Below are 12,686 nucleotides of genomic sequence, written 5' to 3' on the forward strand. Positions count from 1 at the left end.
ATGTGGAATCTTTAGTTGTGGCATGTGGGATCTTTAGTTGCTGCATGCGGGATTTTTAGTTGTGGCATGCGGAATCTTTAGTTGTGGCATGCGGGATCTTTAGTTGCGGCATGTGGAATCTTTACTTGTGGCATGTGAACTCTTAGTTGCGGCATGTGGGATCTAGTTCCCTGCCCAGGGATCAAACATGGGCCCCCTTCATTGGGAGCACAAAGTCTTAGCCACTGGAGCAGCAGGGAAGTCCCATTAATATTTTATTTTTAAAGTTATAAGTAATTTGTTAAGAATTAAACAGTGGCTAACAGTTAATGAATGATTTATACATGCACTGTTTTCTGGGACGCATGTATCATTCTCTGTTACATTAATTTATATCTCATTTAATGCTCTTAACAGCTCATTGAAGTAGAAATTGTTATATTATTTCTATCTTAAAGATGAGGAAACTGAGGCACAAAGACACTAAGTAATTTGCCCAAGTCACATGATCAGCAGAGTTGGGATTCACTGTGACTTCAGAATTTTTCTTCTTAACCACTTTACGGAACTGTTTTGGTCTATCTGCTGTTACTCTTCTTTCTCAAGCTTTAATCCCTTAAATTGTGCAGTTTTAGGGCTTGCACTTCAGAAATACTACTCTCAGAGGAACCATTACTCTTTAGAGCTTATCTGTTTTGTCTGTGTATGCTGAATCTTATTTGCCTACCCACACCATCCCTTTCCCCCCCTTTTCTAGTAGTGAGACATGGTCTACAGATCTAGAGTAAATAAAACTAGTGAAATAGGGAAGCCAGGGAACATTTTAATGTTGGTTCTTGAAAGAGAAAATTAGTTTAAAAAGTTTTTTGTATATATAATAACTGAAAGAAATTAAGTTAAAGAGAAATATCTAAATATCAGAGTCATTGTAAAACAACTAAAAAGCATAAACAAAAGCCCAAGACCTTAAATAACCTACCTTTTTATAAACTCCAGTCTCTTCCCCTCTGTTTTTAGAGATGAATGTTTTAGGGGATCATACTGTTGTCATTACAGGTTACTGGAAAATTACTTCAGTAACCTGTGTGTATACACTGATTAACAATGTATTTTTCACTGTGACTCATGGTTGGAAAAGTGTGAGAAATACTTATGTAGCATATATGATACCAAACTTATTTTTATATTTTTTATTTTCTGAGTTTGGTGCAGACTGTCATTCTTTCTGTGTACATTAGTTCTTTAGATTTGCTACTTCCATTTGATAAGCTTCAGGTTTCCTTTATATGTTGATATTCTCCGGACTTACTTTCTAGCTAGACTCTCTTCTTTTTTCGTTCAGCTCCTATGGTTCTTAACCTTTTTGGGGGGCCATAGACACCTTTGAAAATCTAATAAAACTTATGAACTCTCCCTAGAAAATTGCACATATGTACATTATGCAAACTTCTGCTTACAAGTTTAGGAGTTTCATAGGACATCCTCCCCCAAGCTCATTCATGGATTCTAGATTAAAACCCCACCTCTGCATGTGCTCCCTGAACAATTTCATTCATTTTAATTCTTTCAAATACATTTATGATTTCCCTGTCTATATCTTTAATATGATTTTCTCTCCTGAGCACTAGACCTTGATATCTCCTTACTTCCTAGCCATCTGGATGTCCTATTGCACTTCTCCACTTTGTATTTCAAACTCGTGAAACTACATGTGGTTCCTGGAACACATTTTTCTGTTCTTCAGTCCTTGACTCCTTGGTTATTAGACCCTGCTGACTGATTCCTTATTCTTTGACACATTCTCCCTTCCTAAGCTTCTGTGATGCTACTCTCACCTATTTTTCTCTTACCTCTGTGACTACGTCTTCTCTTCTCCTTCCTAGATTTCTTTTTACCACTTGTCCTCTAAATGTCCATTTTCCCAGGATTCTGACCAGAACCTTCTGAAATCTTTTACTGTCTATACATTTTGGGGTAAACTTTCCCAAATCTCTGGCTTCAGTTACTTCCCCAAATTTTGTATTTAGCTAAAGCGCACATATTTATCTCCAAATCGCTTAGATCAATGGTTCCTAAATACTAGGGGGATTACATACCTCTTTAAGAATCTGATTAAAGGTATTTCTGTCTTCCCAGGAAAGTACACAGGCACACTAAGTTTTGCATACTGTTTTAGGGTGTCCCTGGGCCTCCTCAAGCCCCTTCATGGACTCCTTAGAGACCTGTGGTCTTCTAATTGAGAAGTTGAGACCCAAGATGTTCCTGAGCTGCGTCCAAGACGGATGCTGTCATCATTGCCTCTCTCCCACTTTATTCTTGTCCCTCTCACGTATGCCTCTAAATCTAATCATTTGTCTCTTAATTATTTATTAATCCATTCATTCTGCAAATATGTGAATGCCTGCTTTATATTTCGCACCAGGCCTAAGTATATAGTGATGTACAAAACAGGCATAGTTACTCCGTTCTCTCAAAGCTTACTCAGTAGCATAGTGATTAAAAGTGTGAACTTCGGGTTCAAATTTTGACCCCTTACAGTATGCCCTAGAGCACATGTTTTAACCTTTGAAATGAGGTTGATAAGTAGTTCCTGCTTCATTGGTTATTCGGATTAAATGAGTTAATATATGTAAACTTCTCAGTAAATGGTAGCTTTTATTACTTGTGGAGGAGGTAGACATTATATGATCGCAAATAAGTAATTATACATTTTGATAAGTGTCATGAAGTAACAGAACAGGGTATATTCTGAGAGAATTTAGAGTAGGGAGTAGGGATAGCATTGAGGTAGTGGCAATTACACAGACTTGAAGGAGGAATAGATGTTAACTAAGCGAAGACTTGTGGGGACTGGAAGCATTTCAGGCAAAAAGAAAAGGTAGTACAAAGACCCTGAGGTAGGAAAAGGTTTGGAGCATTTGACGAACAGAAGGTCATTGTGTCTGGAGTATGGTATGTTATGGGGAGAATGACATGAATGCAGAGATCTGTAGGCCATATTAAGGAGTTTGGATTTTGTTCTGAATGAAAGGAGAAGCTAATGGAAGGTTATAAATGGCAGAGCTGGCATGAACTGATTTATGTTTAGAAAGTGTCACTTGCTGCTGTGTGGAAAATGGACTAGAGAAGAGCTAGAATGAGTGCCTAGAGATAGAGTCTATTGAAAAAAAGAAAAAAAAAGTCTATTGTAGTAGCTCAGGTAAGAGCTGTTGGTATTTAGGACTAGGGTGGCAGTAGTGGAGGTGGAATGAAACGTATGGGTTTAAAGTGTTTTAAATTGAGTGTTTCTAAGTGCCAGGTACTATAATAGAAGCTGAGGGTACAACGTAGAGGTTACAAAAGAAACAATTCCTAATTTATAGTCTAGTTTGTGGGGGGTGGTGGGATAAGGGGGGAGAAATAAGGCAATGAAAGAATTACACAAATAAGTATAAATATTAGAACTGTGATAATTTCTGGTAAGGACAAATATGTGGTGCTTTGAGATCATATCACGGTCAGAAAGTCAGGGGTGCTGAAACAACAGGAAAATTTGGTGATTGGCTAGACATTTGGGCAGGTAAGGAAGCGGAAAGTGTCAAGAATTACTTGGGTTTCTGATGTGAGCAAGTATGTAGGTGGCTATGGAGAGAAGTCTGATTGGCTTCTAGTCTTGCATCTTCCACATGGTCTTAACCAGTGCCAGAAGTAATTTTCTTAAAACATGTCAGTTTGAGTATTTTATATATCTTCTTTTTTTTTTTTTTGGCCGAGCTGAACGGCATGTGGGATTTTAATTCCCCATCCAGGGATTGAACCCGCACCCCCTGCATTGGAAGCGCGGAGTCTTAACCACTGGACTGCCAGGGAAGTCCCTCATGTATCTTCTTATAATCCCTTGAATGGCTTCTCTTCTTCTTATAAGATGAATTTCCACCTCTTGCTTGCTAAGTACTATAAAATATGGCTCCCTTTGTCTTTTCTAGTCCTATAGTTATGCTTCTCCACAGATCATGGACATTTTTAATAGTAGCCATATTACAGTACTTGTGCTCCCTGAATGTGTTCCCTCTCTTGTTTCTGTCTTCACGTAGGCTGCTTTCTGTCTGAAATGCTATTCTTCTGCACCCACTCTGCCCCTGCTCTTTCATACCTTGCTAATTTCTACTCATTCTCCACTTTCACTGGGAATTCTTCTCTGACTTCCTCAGTCTGATTTAGCTGCCCTTTGTTTGTGCTTCCATTGCACCCTGGACAGAGAGCCATAAAAATAGTGTTCTTTATTTTTTGCTGCCATCATTGATTATTGGTTATGTGATAATTGGTTGTCTGATAATTGATTGCAAGCTCTTGAGAGCAGGAATCGTATCTTATTTTTGTGTTCCATGATCTGTATGTGGTAAATGCACAACAAATGTTTGAAGAAATTAATGAATACTCTGTTCTTTTATATCATGTGCCTTTGCACAGCTGTTTTCTGATTAGAAAACCTTTCCCACCTTTGCTTTGTCAACTTCTAGACATTCTTTATTTAACATTCAACCTTCCTTGATACTTCAGTGACAGTTCCTCTTTACGCTGTGCTTCTCTAGTTTTTCTTTTGTACACCTCTGATAAATGTTTGACAGTATAGAGTAGGGACCTAAATGTTTGAAAGAGTGAATGTATATATATCATGAACATCATGGAGTTATAGATTGGGTAAATAGCTCCCAAGTGTCCAATCCCATTTCGTAGGGTAGGTTACTTCTACATGATACTAATTTTACCTATTGCATTGATCTTTACTTCAGTGTTTTATAAAGGCAGCCCTATCTCCAAATTGTGGATAATTTATTGTAGTTCTCTGTTTACTGATTATATAGCGACTGCCTGCAGTGTCCTTCTTTTCTCTCTCATTAATTTTATTTCTCCTTCAGGACCCAGCTCAAAAGTCCCCTCTTCTTTGTAATCTTATAGATTCCCTAGGCTGTGAGCATTCCTATGATGTTCCTAGAAGGCTTTTTCCAAACTGCCAGCAATAGTTTTGCAATGTTATTATCCTGTCTCTTCATCTAGAACTCAAGGGGACTTATTTTTATTCATTCCTTTATCCCTGGTTCAGTGCCTTACACATAGTTGGTGCTTAACACATATTTACTTAACTGATTGTATCCTTATTTAGAGAATGTTGGGTGGAACTAATCCTGGGATGAAAAATATAGGCTCTGTGTAATCTCTACAATTTATAATCTATATATAGATAATTTGGATAATGCACTATATTCAACTTGCTTGAATAATCTTCATATTCTATATTTCAATACACCTTTTTCTTTTCCTTTAACAGGTATTGCCTGCCCTCCAGTGGTTAGATCATAACTAACATTTTTAGTAAAGTTAAAGGTTATAAAATCCTTTTTCAGTGTTTATTTTTAAGTCATTTAAAATCCTCTTAGGTTTACTTCTCAGATAAAACAAGTTTTTTTACACCCCTGTTGTTCCTTTATATCTGATATTCCTGAAGCCCAGCTTGACCTGCCTCTTCCTTTGCCACCATGAGCCACCATGTGTCCCACAGTTTTTCTTAAGTATGCATTGATCGAACGGGTAGTTCACCCAATCTGACTTTGTTTCTTGGTTTTACTACATTGTTCTCATATAGTTCTATCGAGGGTCTAGGATCTTGCCATAGTGCTAAAGGTATCATCTTGTTTTCATTGACACTCCTTGCCCCCCACCAACACACACACTCAGAGTAGCTTGCTAATCATGTGGCTGTCCTTTAGTCTGGATTGGGGTATCTCTTGGCTAACATCCTCTTCTTTTCTACTGTTACTGATGAGGAGAGGCTGACTCTTGACTCCTTGGCAAAGTGATTTATTACCCCATCCCAGGCCTCTTGTATGTTATTTTTTCTCAGAAGACCAAATCTTAGCTATCCAGGGAGCCTACTCTGTGGCTAGCAGTCATTTCTAAACACCTGCTGCAAATTTTCAGTGGTATATCACGAAATAAGGACAGTGGAGTACATTTTTCATCTATCTAAATGTATTAAAAATAAATGACTATTATTCATTATGAGATAAGTTCTCCTTGATTTTTGGTCTTAAAATACCCATTATTTTGGGAATTCCCTGGCGGTGCAGTGGCTAGGTCTCCGTGCTTCCACTGTAGGGGGCCTGGGTTTGATCCCTGGTTGGGGAACTAAGATATCCCGCAAGCCGTGTGGAGCAGCCCCCCAAAAAATAATTTAAAAAACCCCCATTATTTTAAGAAAGACTGGTAATAGTAGGTGGTATACTTTGTAAGTTAAAAATTTGGTCACCTTGTGATGGTCATTTAAATCTTTTTTGGGGAAATTTTACTGGTTTATGATGTCCCAGTAGTCTAGGAACCACTACATTGATCACCGTAGCTCATTTCCATGAGGCAGTGGTGCGCTTCATGTAAAGTAAGCATGCCTTCTTTCATACGCACTTGCAGACAGTTTTTCAGTGTATTTTTCTGCCATAGGCTTCTTAATTTTTGCCTGATTCCAGCCTTGCAGTTTACTTGCTATCTCCCAGTCCTCTTCTTTGGCCAGTAGTTCTAGTTTCTGTTTTTATATGTTTTCATGTGTGTTTTAAATCCCTGCACAGCTCTAGGCTTAGTTAGATAAGCTTTTTCCTTTTCTTCCTTTTACGCTTTCCTAGATAAGATGTTTCTTCTACTGGCTCAGTACTACATTGAAAATGTATAAGTTTACTTTTCTTTTAGATCTGTTCTTTTTTGTTTTGTAATCCTTCTGAAACTAGCTTTCTGAACTTCATTTTAACTGATTTCTGACATTTTCCCCTTTATTTTATTTTATTTTTTTCTTTTTGCGGTATGCGGGCCTCTCACTGTTGTGGCCTCTCCCGTTGCGGAGCACAGGCTCCGGATGCGCAGGCCCAGCGGCCATGGCTCACGGGCCCAGCCGCTCCGCGGCATATGGGATCCTCCCAGACCGGGGCACGAACCCGTATCCCCTGCATCGGCAGGCGGACTCTCAACCACTGCGCCACCAGGGAGGCCCCATTTTCCCCTTTAGATCTTACTAAAACAAATTCACTGTTACTAAAGTACCTTTTCATCTTGACGATATTTACTTTTTTTTTTTTTTTTGGTAGATCGAGTATATGCAGATGGCAATCTCTGTTACAACTTGTTGCTTTTGTTAGCAGATGGTAAATTATGGGATCATAGAATTTCTCCCAGTGCAAAGAATCTGCTTTGCCTTTGTTGATTTCCTGGGTAATATTGTCAAAATTCACTCATGCAAAAGGCAGTCAATAAGTAGTTAGAGTTTCCTAGAAAAATATTCTTATCTCTTGAAGCATCTGCCCTGTCAATAATATTTATCCATTCCTCTAAGGAGAAATAATTTGAGGTAAGAGTCAATGGTACAAGTTTTTTCTAACTACAACTGTACACCTTTGGAAAATGTTGGCTGCAGCAGGATGGTTGTTTGCTAATATTAATGTGAGTATGGTTAAATGTATAATGACCCTGTTTTCCAAATCCAAAATTGTTGGACATTAAGTCAATATTTGATATTCAGACTTGCCTGGAAAACTGGGACCTATGGTTTCATATTCATTAATTCAACAGATACTATGTGTCTGCTCTGTTCCACGCATTGTGCTAGGCAGTAGAATAGAGTAGAGCAAACAGTCTAGTGGGCAAGTCATTCATTAATGCATAGTTTTAAAAATAATTACAGTTGTGGTAGGTGCTATAAGAAATACAGGGTACTTACTATGAGAGCATGTAACAGGGAGACATCTGTCATTGGGGGTTAAGGAAAGTTTCTTAAAGAAGTGACATTAGGCATGAAGAGTAAATAAGTTAGGTTTGAGGCATCTGGGAAGATCTTAGTCAAAGGGAAAAGAATATGATTGTGCAGGTTTAAGATATGGGGCAGCAAGAGGGAATGGTGTTTCTTCATGAACATTGATAACATTCCATCACATTTCTATTCTCTTTTCCATTCTTTTGTTAACATATTTTCTAAAACATGCTTTTAATCACATTACTATACTGATTAAGAAACTTTTAAAGCTATTCATTGGATAGATTAATAGCTCCTTCAGGGCAGGACTCTTGCCACTTTTAATACCTTAGTCCAAGTTTCAGATATCAGAGCCAGTTATACCTTGTTCCTCTGCATGAGTTGGTTTTAGTTGCAGTAATAAATAGTAGGCAAAGATGGAGTTATATATAAGCTGTTATGATTCCCTCTTTTCCCTCTGCCTAGCACACAAGTTTTTAGTGAAACCTGGCTAGTGACAGGTTTTTTTTTTTGTTACAAAAAACAAACCTCTTTTGTAACCTAGTCTGTATGTAGCTCTTATTCCAAGAATGGTCTTTATTGTATTGAATTAAGATATTGTAAACAAGACAACAACCCAGGAGTTATATGAGGGGTGGTGATGGTCTCATCTGAAGAGTGGGATCATTTTCTCTTTTAGTCATTTGAGGAAGGTATGTCTTCAGTAGAAATTGGAATTAGGAAGGTGGGATCTGGATAGGTTGGATAAGGAATATCATCTGTCTTGCTGGTGGATTCTGTTAAGTTGTGCCAACTCTTTGGGGTTCTTGTGTAGACCTCTGAACAGTGCATGAGGTGCCTGTCTTTCCTCAGCATATACAAGGCACTCAGATATTTGTCGAATAGGAAAAATGTGCATGTAAATGGATAGGGCTTATGTGTTTATAGAGCAATCTTGATTCAAAACTGTGTTCTTTCTAGCCATATTGTTTATATTCCATGCATTCTCTATCCCCACCCCCCTAATATTTAGTAAAATCTCTTTGAAGGTCCAACCAAAGAAATCCAAGGGAAAGATTTTTTAAAATTAATTAATTAATTAATTTTTAGCTGCATTGGGTCTTCGTTGCTGTGCGTGGGCTTTCTCTAGTTACGACGAGCGGGGTCTACTCTTTGTTGTGGTGCGCGGGCTTCTCGTTGTGGTGGCCTCTCTTGTTGTGGAGCACAGGCTTTAGGCACGCGGGCTTCAGTAGTTGTGGCACACGGGCTCAGTAGTTGTGGCTCGCAGGCTCTAGAGCGCAGGCTCAGTAGTTGTGGCACATGGGCTTAGTTGCTCTGTGACATGTGGGATCTTCCCAGACCAGGGCTTGAACCCACGTCCCCTGCATTGGCAGGTGGATTCTTTTTTTTTTTTTTGCGGCACGCGGGCCTCTCACCGTTGCGGCCTCTCCCGTGGCGGAGCACAGGCTCCGGACGCGCAGGCTCAGCGGCCATGGCTCACCGGCCCAGCTGCTCCGCGGCATGTGGGCTCCTCCTGGACCGGGGCACGAACCCCTGTCCCCTGCATGGGCAGGCAGACTCTCAACCACTGCGCCACCAGGGAAGCCCCGGCAGGTGGATTCTTAACCACTGTGCCACCAGGGAAGTCCTGGGAAAGATTAAAAAAAAATTTTTTTTTAGTTTATTTATTTTGGCTGCACCGGGTCTTAGTTGCGGCATGTGGGAACTTTTAGTTGCAGCATGCGGACTCTTAAGTTGTGGCATTCATGCGGGATCTAGTTCCCCCACCCGGGATTGAACCCAGGCCCCCTGCATTGGGAGCACAGAGTCTTACCCACTGGACCACTAGGGAAAGTCCCAGGGAAAGATTTTTGTATCAGCCTGGATGAACAAGGTGAGCTTTGATAACTGAAATGAGAGAATTCCAATTGAAAGGAGCAGGATCTCCTGGCACCTTAAGTTTGGCCCACACGATTCAACCACAGGCACCCGAAGTCGCATGGAAACTCCTAGAACATTCCAGGACTGGTTGGTGACGCAGTCACCTAGGGCTCTTCAACTAGACCGCTGAGGTTTACCTGCGAAACTCATAAGCCTCAATTCTTGTAGTTAGTTTGGAATTTTAAAAACTTGGGTTATATACGGATGCCTTTTAAAGGAAGAAGTTCTAGAGACTTCCCTGGCGGTCCCGTGCTTAAGACTTCGCCTTCCAATGCAGGGGGTGCGGGTTTGATCCCTGGTCAGGGAGCTAAGATCCCACATGCCTTGCGGCCAAAAAATCAAAACATAAAACAGAAGCAATATAGTAACAAATTCAATAAAAGACTTTTGAAATGGTCTACATCAAAAAAATCGTAAAAAAAAATATAAAGGAAGAAGTTCTTATATATCCAAAGAGTACACCCAAGGATCCCAGTCTGAGAAACACTGCATTAAACCCTGAATGCAAACACAGAGGTTGCTTGAAAAAGCAAACAAAAAATGTGGTTACTTTGGTACTAGCATAATGTTAAATCAAAAATAGGCCACTTAAATGGTGTGGCAATATTATTATTTTTAGATTATATATATAAAAACAACATTTATAAGTTCTCAGCTTCTTGATAGTACATCTCTAGATCTGTATAGGTAAGGTAGATCCCACTTTGAAAAAATACAGGTAGTTTACCTCTCCCACCAGGAGATACAGTGCTAAATCTTGAAAAAAAATTTTTTTAAATGTCTGGCATTTCATGATATGTTTGCCTGGTGTAGGGAGAGAGTAGCAAAAGAAAAACTCCATTCTCCCTCACCCCCAATTCTCCAGTTAGGGATATCATTTGTGTTAATGTGTTCTTCTTGGGATGCAACTCTGACTAGCCATGGTTGTTAACCAGTCATCATTCATTTACACCTTAGGATCAGATGCATTAATAACAAGTCAACACAAATTTTATTTCTGCTTCAGAAAATGGAAATTTTACATGAGGAAACCTTAGACCTTTGACAGGAAGGCATTCTTGCATGAGGTGGGAGATTCTGAAAAGGCAGCTTCCAGGAAAGAGGTGCTTGGGATCAGGGAAGAAGAGGAAGGTGTGAAAGAAACTGTTACTTTTCACTTTTGCCTAGTATCTTGGATATTCTTCGTTTGTTGCACTGGTAATGCTGTGGTTGACAGTGCCTGAATGGGGGTTTCAGAGCAAGTTCAGAAGTCTGTCAACTTTAGCCTGCATATTTTCCATTCCATATTAATTCCAGCACAGTTTCTCCCCATGGTGTGGCATATTCTCTCAGGAAGAGCAGAAGGCAGAGAAAGAAGACCCTTCCTAATATGCCTGGAGTCCAGCTCAGATGAGTCTTGTTGGATAAGCCTCTTCTTTTTGGCTTTCTTGTAAACTCCTCATTCTCCTTCGCAGTGGTTTTTTTTTTTTTTTTTTAACATCTTTATTGGAGTAAAATTGCTTTACAATGGTGTGTTAGTTTCTGCTGTATAACAAAGTGAATCAGCTATACATATACATATATCCCCGTATCTCCTCCCTCTTGCGTCTCCCTCCCACCCTCCCTATCCCACCCCTCTAGGTGGTCACAAAGCACTGAGCTGCTCTCCCTGTGTTACGCGGCTGCTTCCCACTAGCTATCTGTTTTACATTTGGTAGTGTATATGTGTCCATGCCACTCTCTCACTTCGTCCCAGCTTATACTTCCCCCTCCCCGTGTCCTCAAGTCCATTCTCTACGTCTGCGTCTTTATTCCTGTCCTGCCCCTAGGTTCTTCAGTACCTTTTTTTTTTAATTCCATATATATGTGTTAGCATACGGTATTTGTTTTTCTCTTTCTGACTTACTTCACTCTGTATGACAGTCTCTAGGTCCATCCACCTCACTACAAATAACTCAGTTTCGTTTCGTTTTATGGCTGAGTAATATTCCATTGTATATATGTGCTACATCTTCTTTATCCATTCATCTGTCGATGGACACTTAGGTTGCTTCCATGTCCTGGCTATTGTACATAGAGCTGCAATGAACATTGTCCTTCACAGTGTTTTATGTCAAGTCACCTAGCAGGCAGTAGGTTCTCAGTACTTGCCAGTTCTTCTAAAAGAGTGAAGGGGAAGTTTGGAAACATGAACCACAATTTCTGCTCTTTTACTACCAATTTCTCTTTTGCCTCTTTTTTACAACTTTAAACAACTCTCCCTTTTTACTGGCGTGTTCGCAGAGAAGAAAGAATGGCTGGTAAGGGGTGGGTAAGAAGAAAGATAATTTTTGATGTTTGACAACCGCCTGACACATCATAGATAACTTTTTGTTTGCACCTCATAGCTTAAATATCTTGAACAAACAAAAATTGAAAACGCAGGATCAGGGCATTAACGCTCGGATAAAACTCTATCGTGCAAAATTCTCATTTCCACGTTTTACTGTTTTATCAGGACATCTTTCATCTTTGTATCAGGCAAGCTAGTAGCAACTCTTCTTCCCTTCCCACTCGGCATTGAGGTTTTCGGACTCCTCCCTACTTTACTAGTGTTCCTCGGTTCTGGATGTTGTAAACTCCATCACCCGTCTCTCAGGGTCTTTTCCTCAAGGTTTCCCGACGTTCTGGCGCTCTCTAAGCCCACAGCACATTGGGGAGGAAGATCGTGGATTCATTTGACGGGCCAATGAAGCCTTGCGGGCTGCGGAATCCCACGTGGGTGGGGCTGGGCTCAGCAGGGGCGGGGCCGGCGAGGAGCCCAAGGGAAAAGGTGGCAGGCTCAGTTGAGAAAGCCCGCGGGCAAAGGTTTCACAGTTTTCACGAAGGCTTCGTGTGCGAGGCTGAGGGAATTGGGGTACCTCCCTCCTGCCTCGTCACTCTTGATTCTGGAAGCTTCAGTAGGCTTTTCTTGGTTGCTGGTACCCGGAAAGGCAGCGGCTTCAGCTCCAGGGGCGGGTCCCAAGGGTCTTGTCGCAGCTCCGGGGCCGTTTGGCCT

At 40.4% G+C, this 12,686-nt stretch overlaps 1 protein-coding gene across 1 annotated transcript in view; it reads left to right on the forward strand.

Annotated features, from left to right (window-relative positions):
- Positions 1-12,686, forward strand: part of MGA (MAX dimerization protein MGA) — a 157,559-nt gene that overhangs the window by 46,459 nt on the left and 98,414 nt on the right. The gene's annotated exons all lie outside the window — the stretch shown is intronic.

Source organism: Mesoplodon densirostris, chromosome 4 (genome assembly GCF_025265405.1).
Source record: "Mesoplodon densirostris isolate mMesDen1 chromosome 4, mMesDen1 primary haplotype, whole genome shotgun sequence".
Classification (NCBI taxonomy): Eukaryota; Metazoa; Chordata; class Mammalia; order Artiodactyla; family Ziphiidae; genus Mesoplodon; species Mesoplodon densirostris.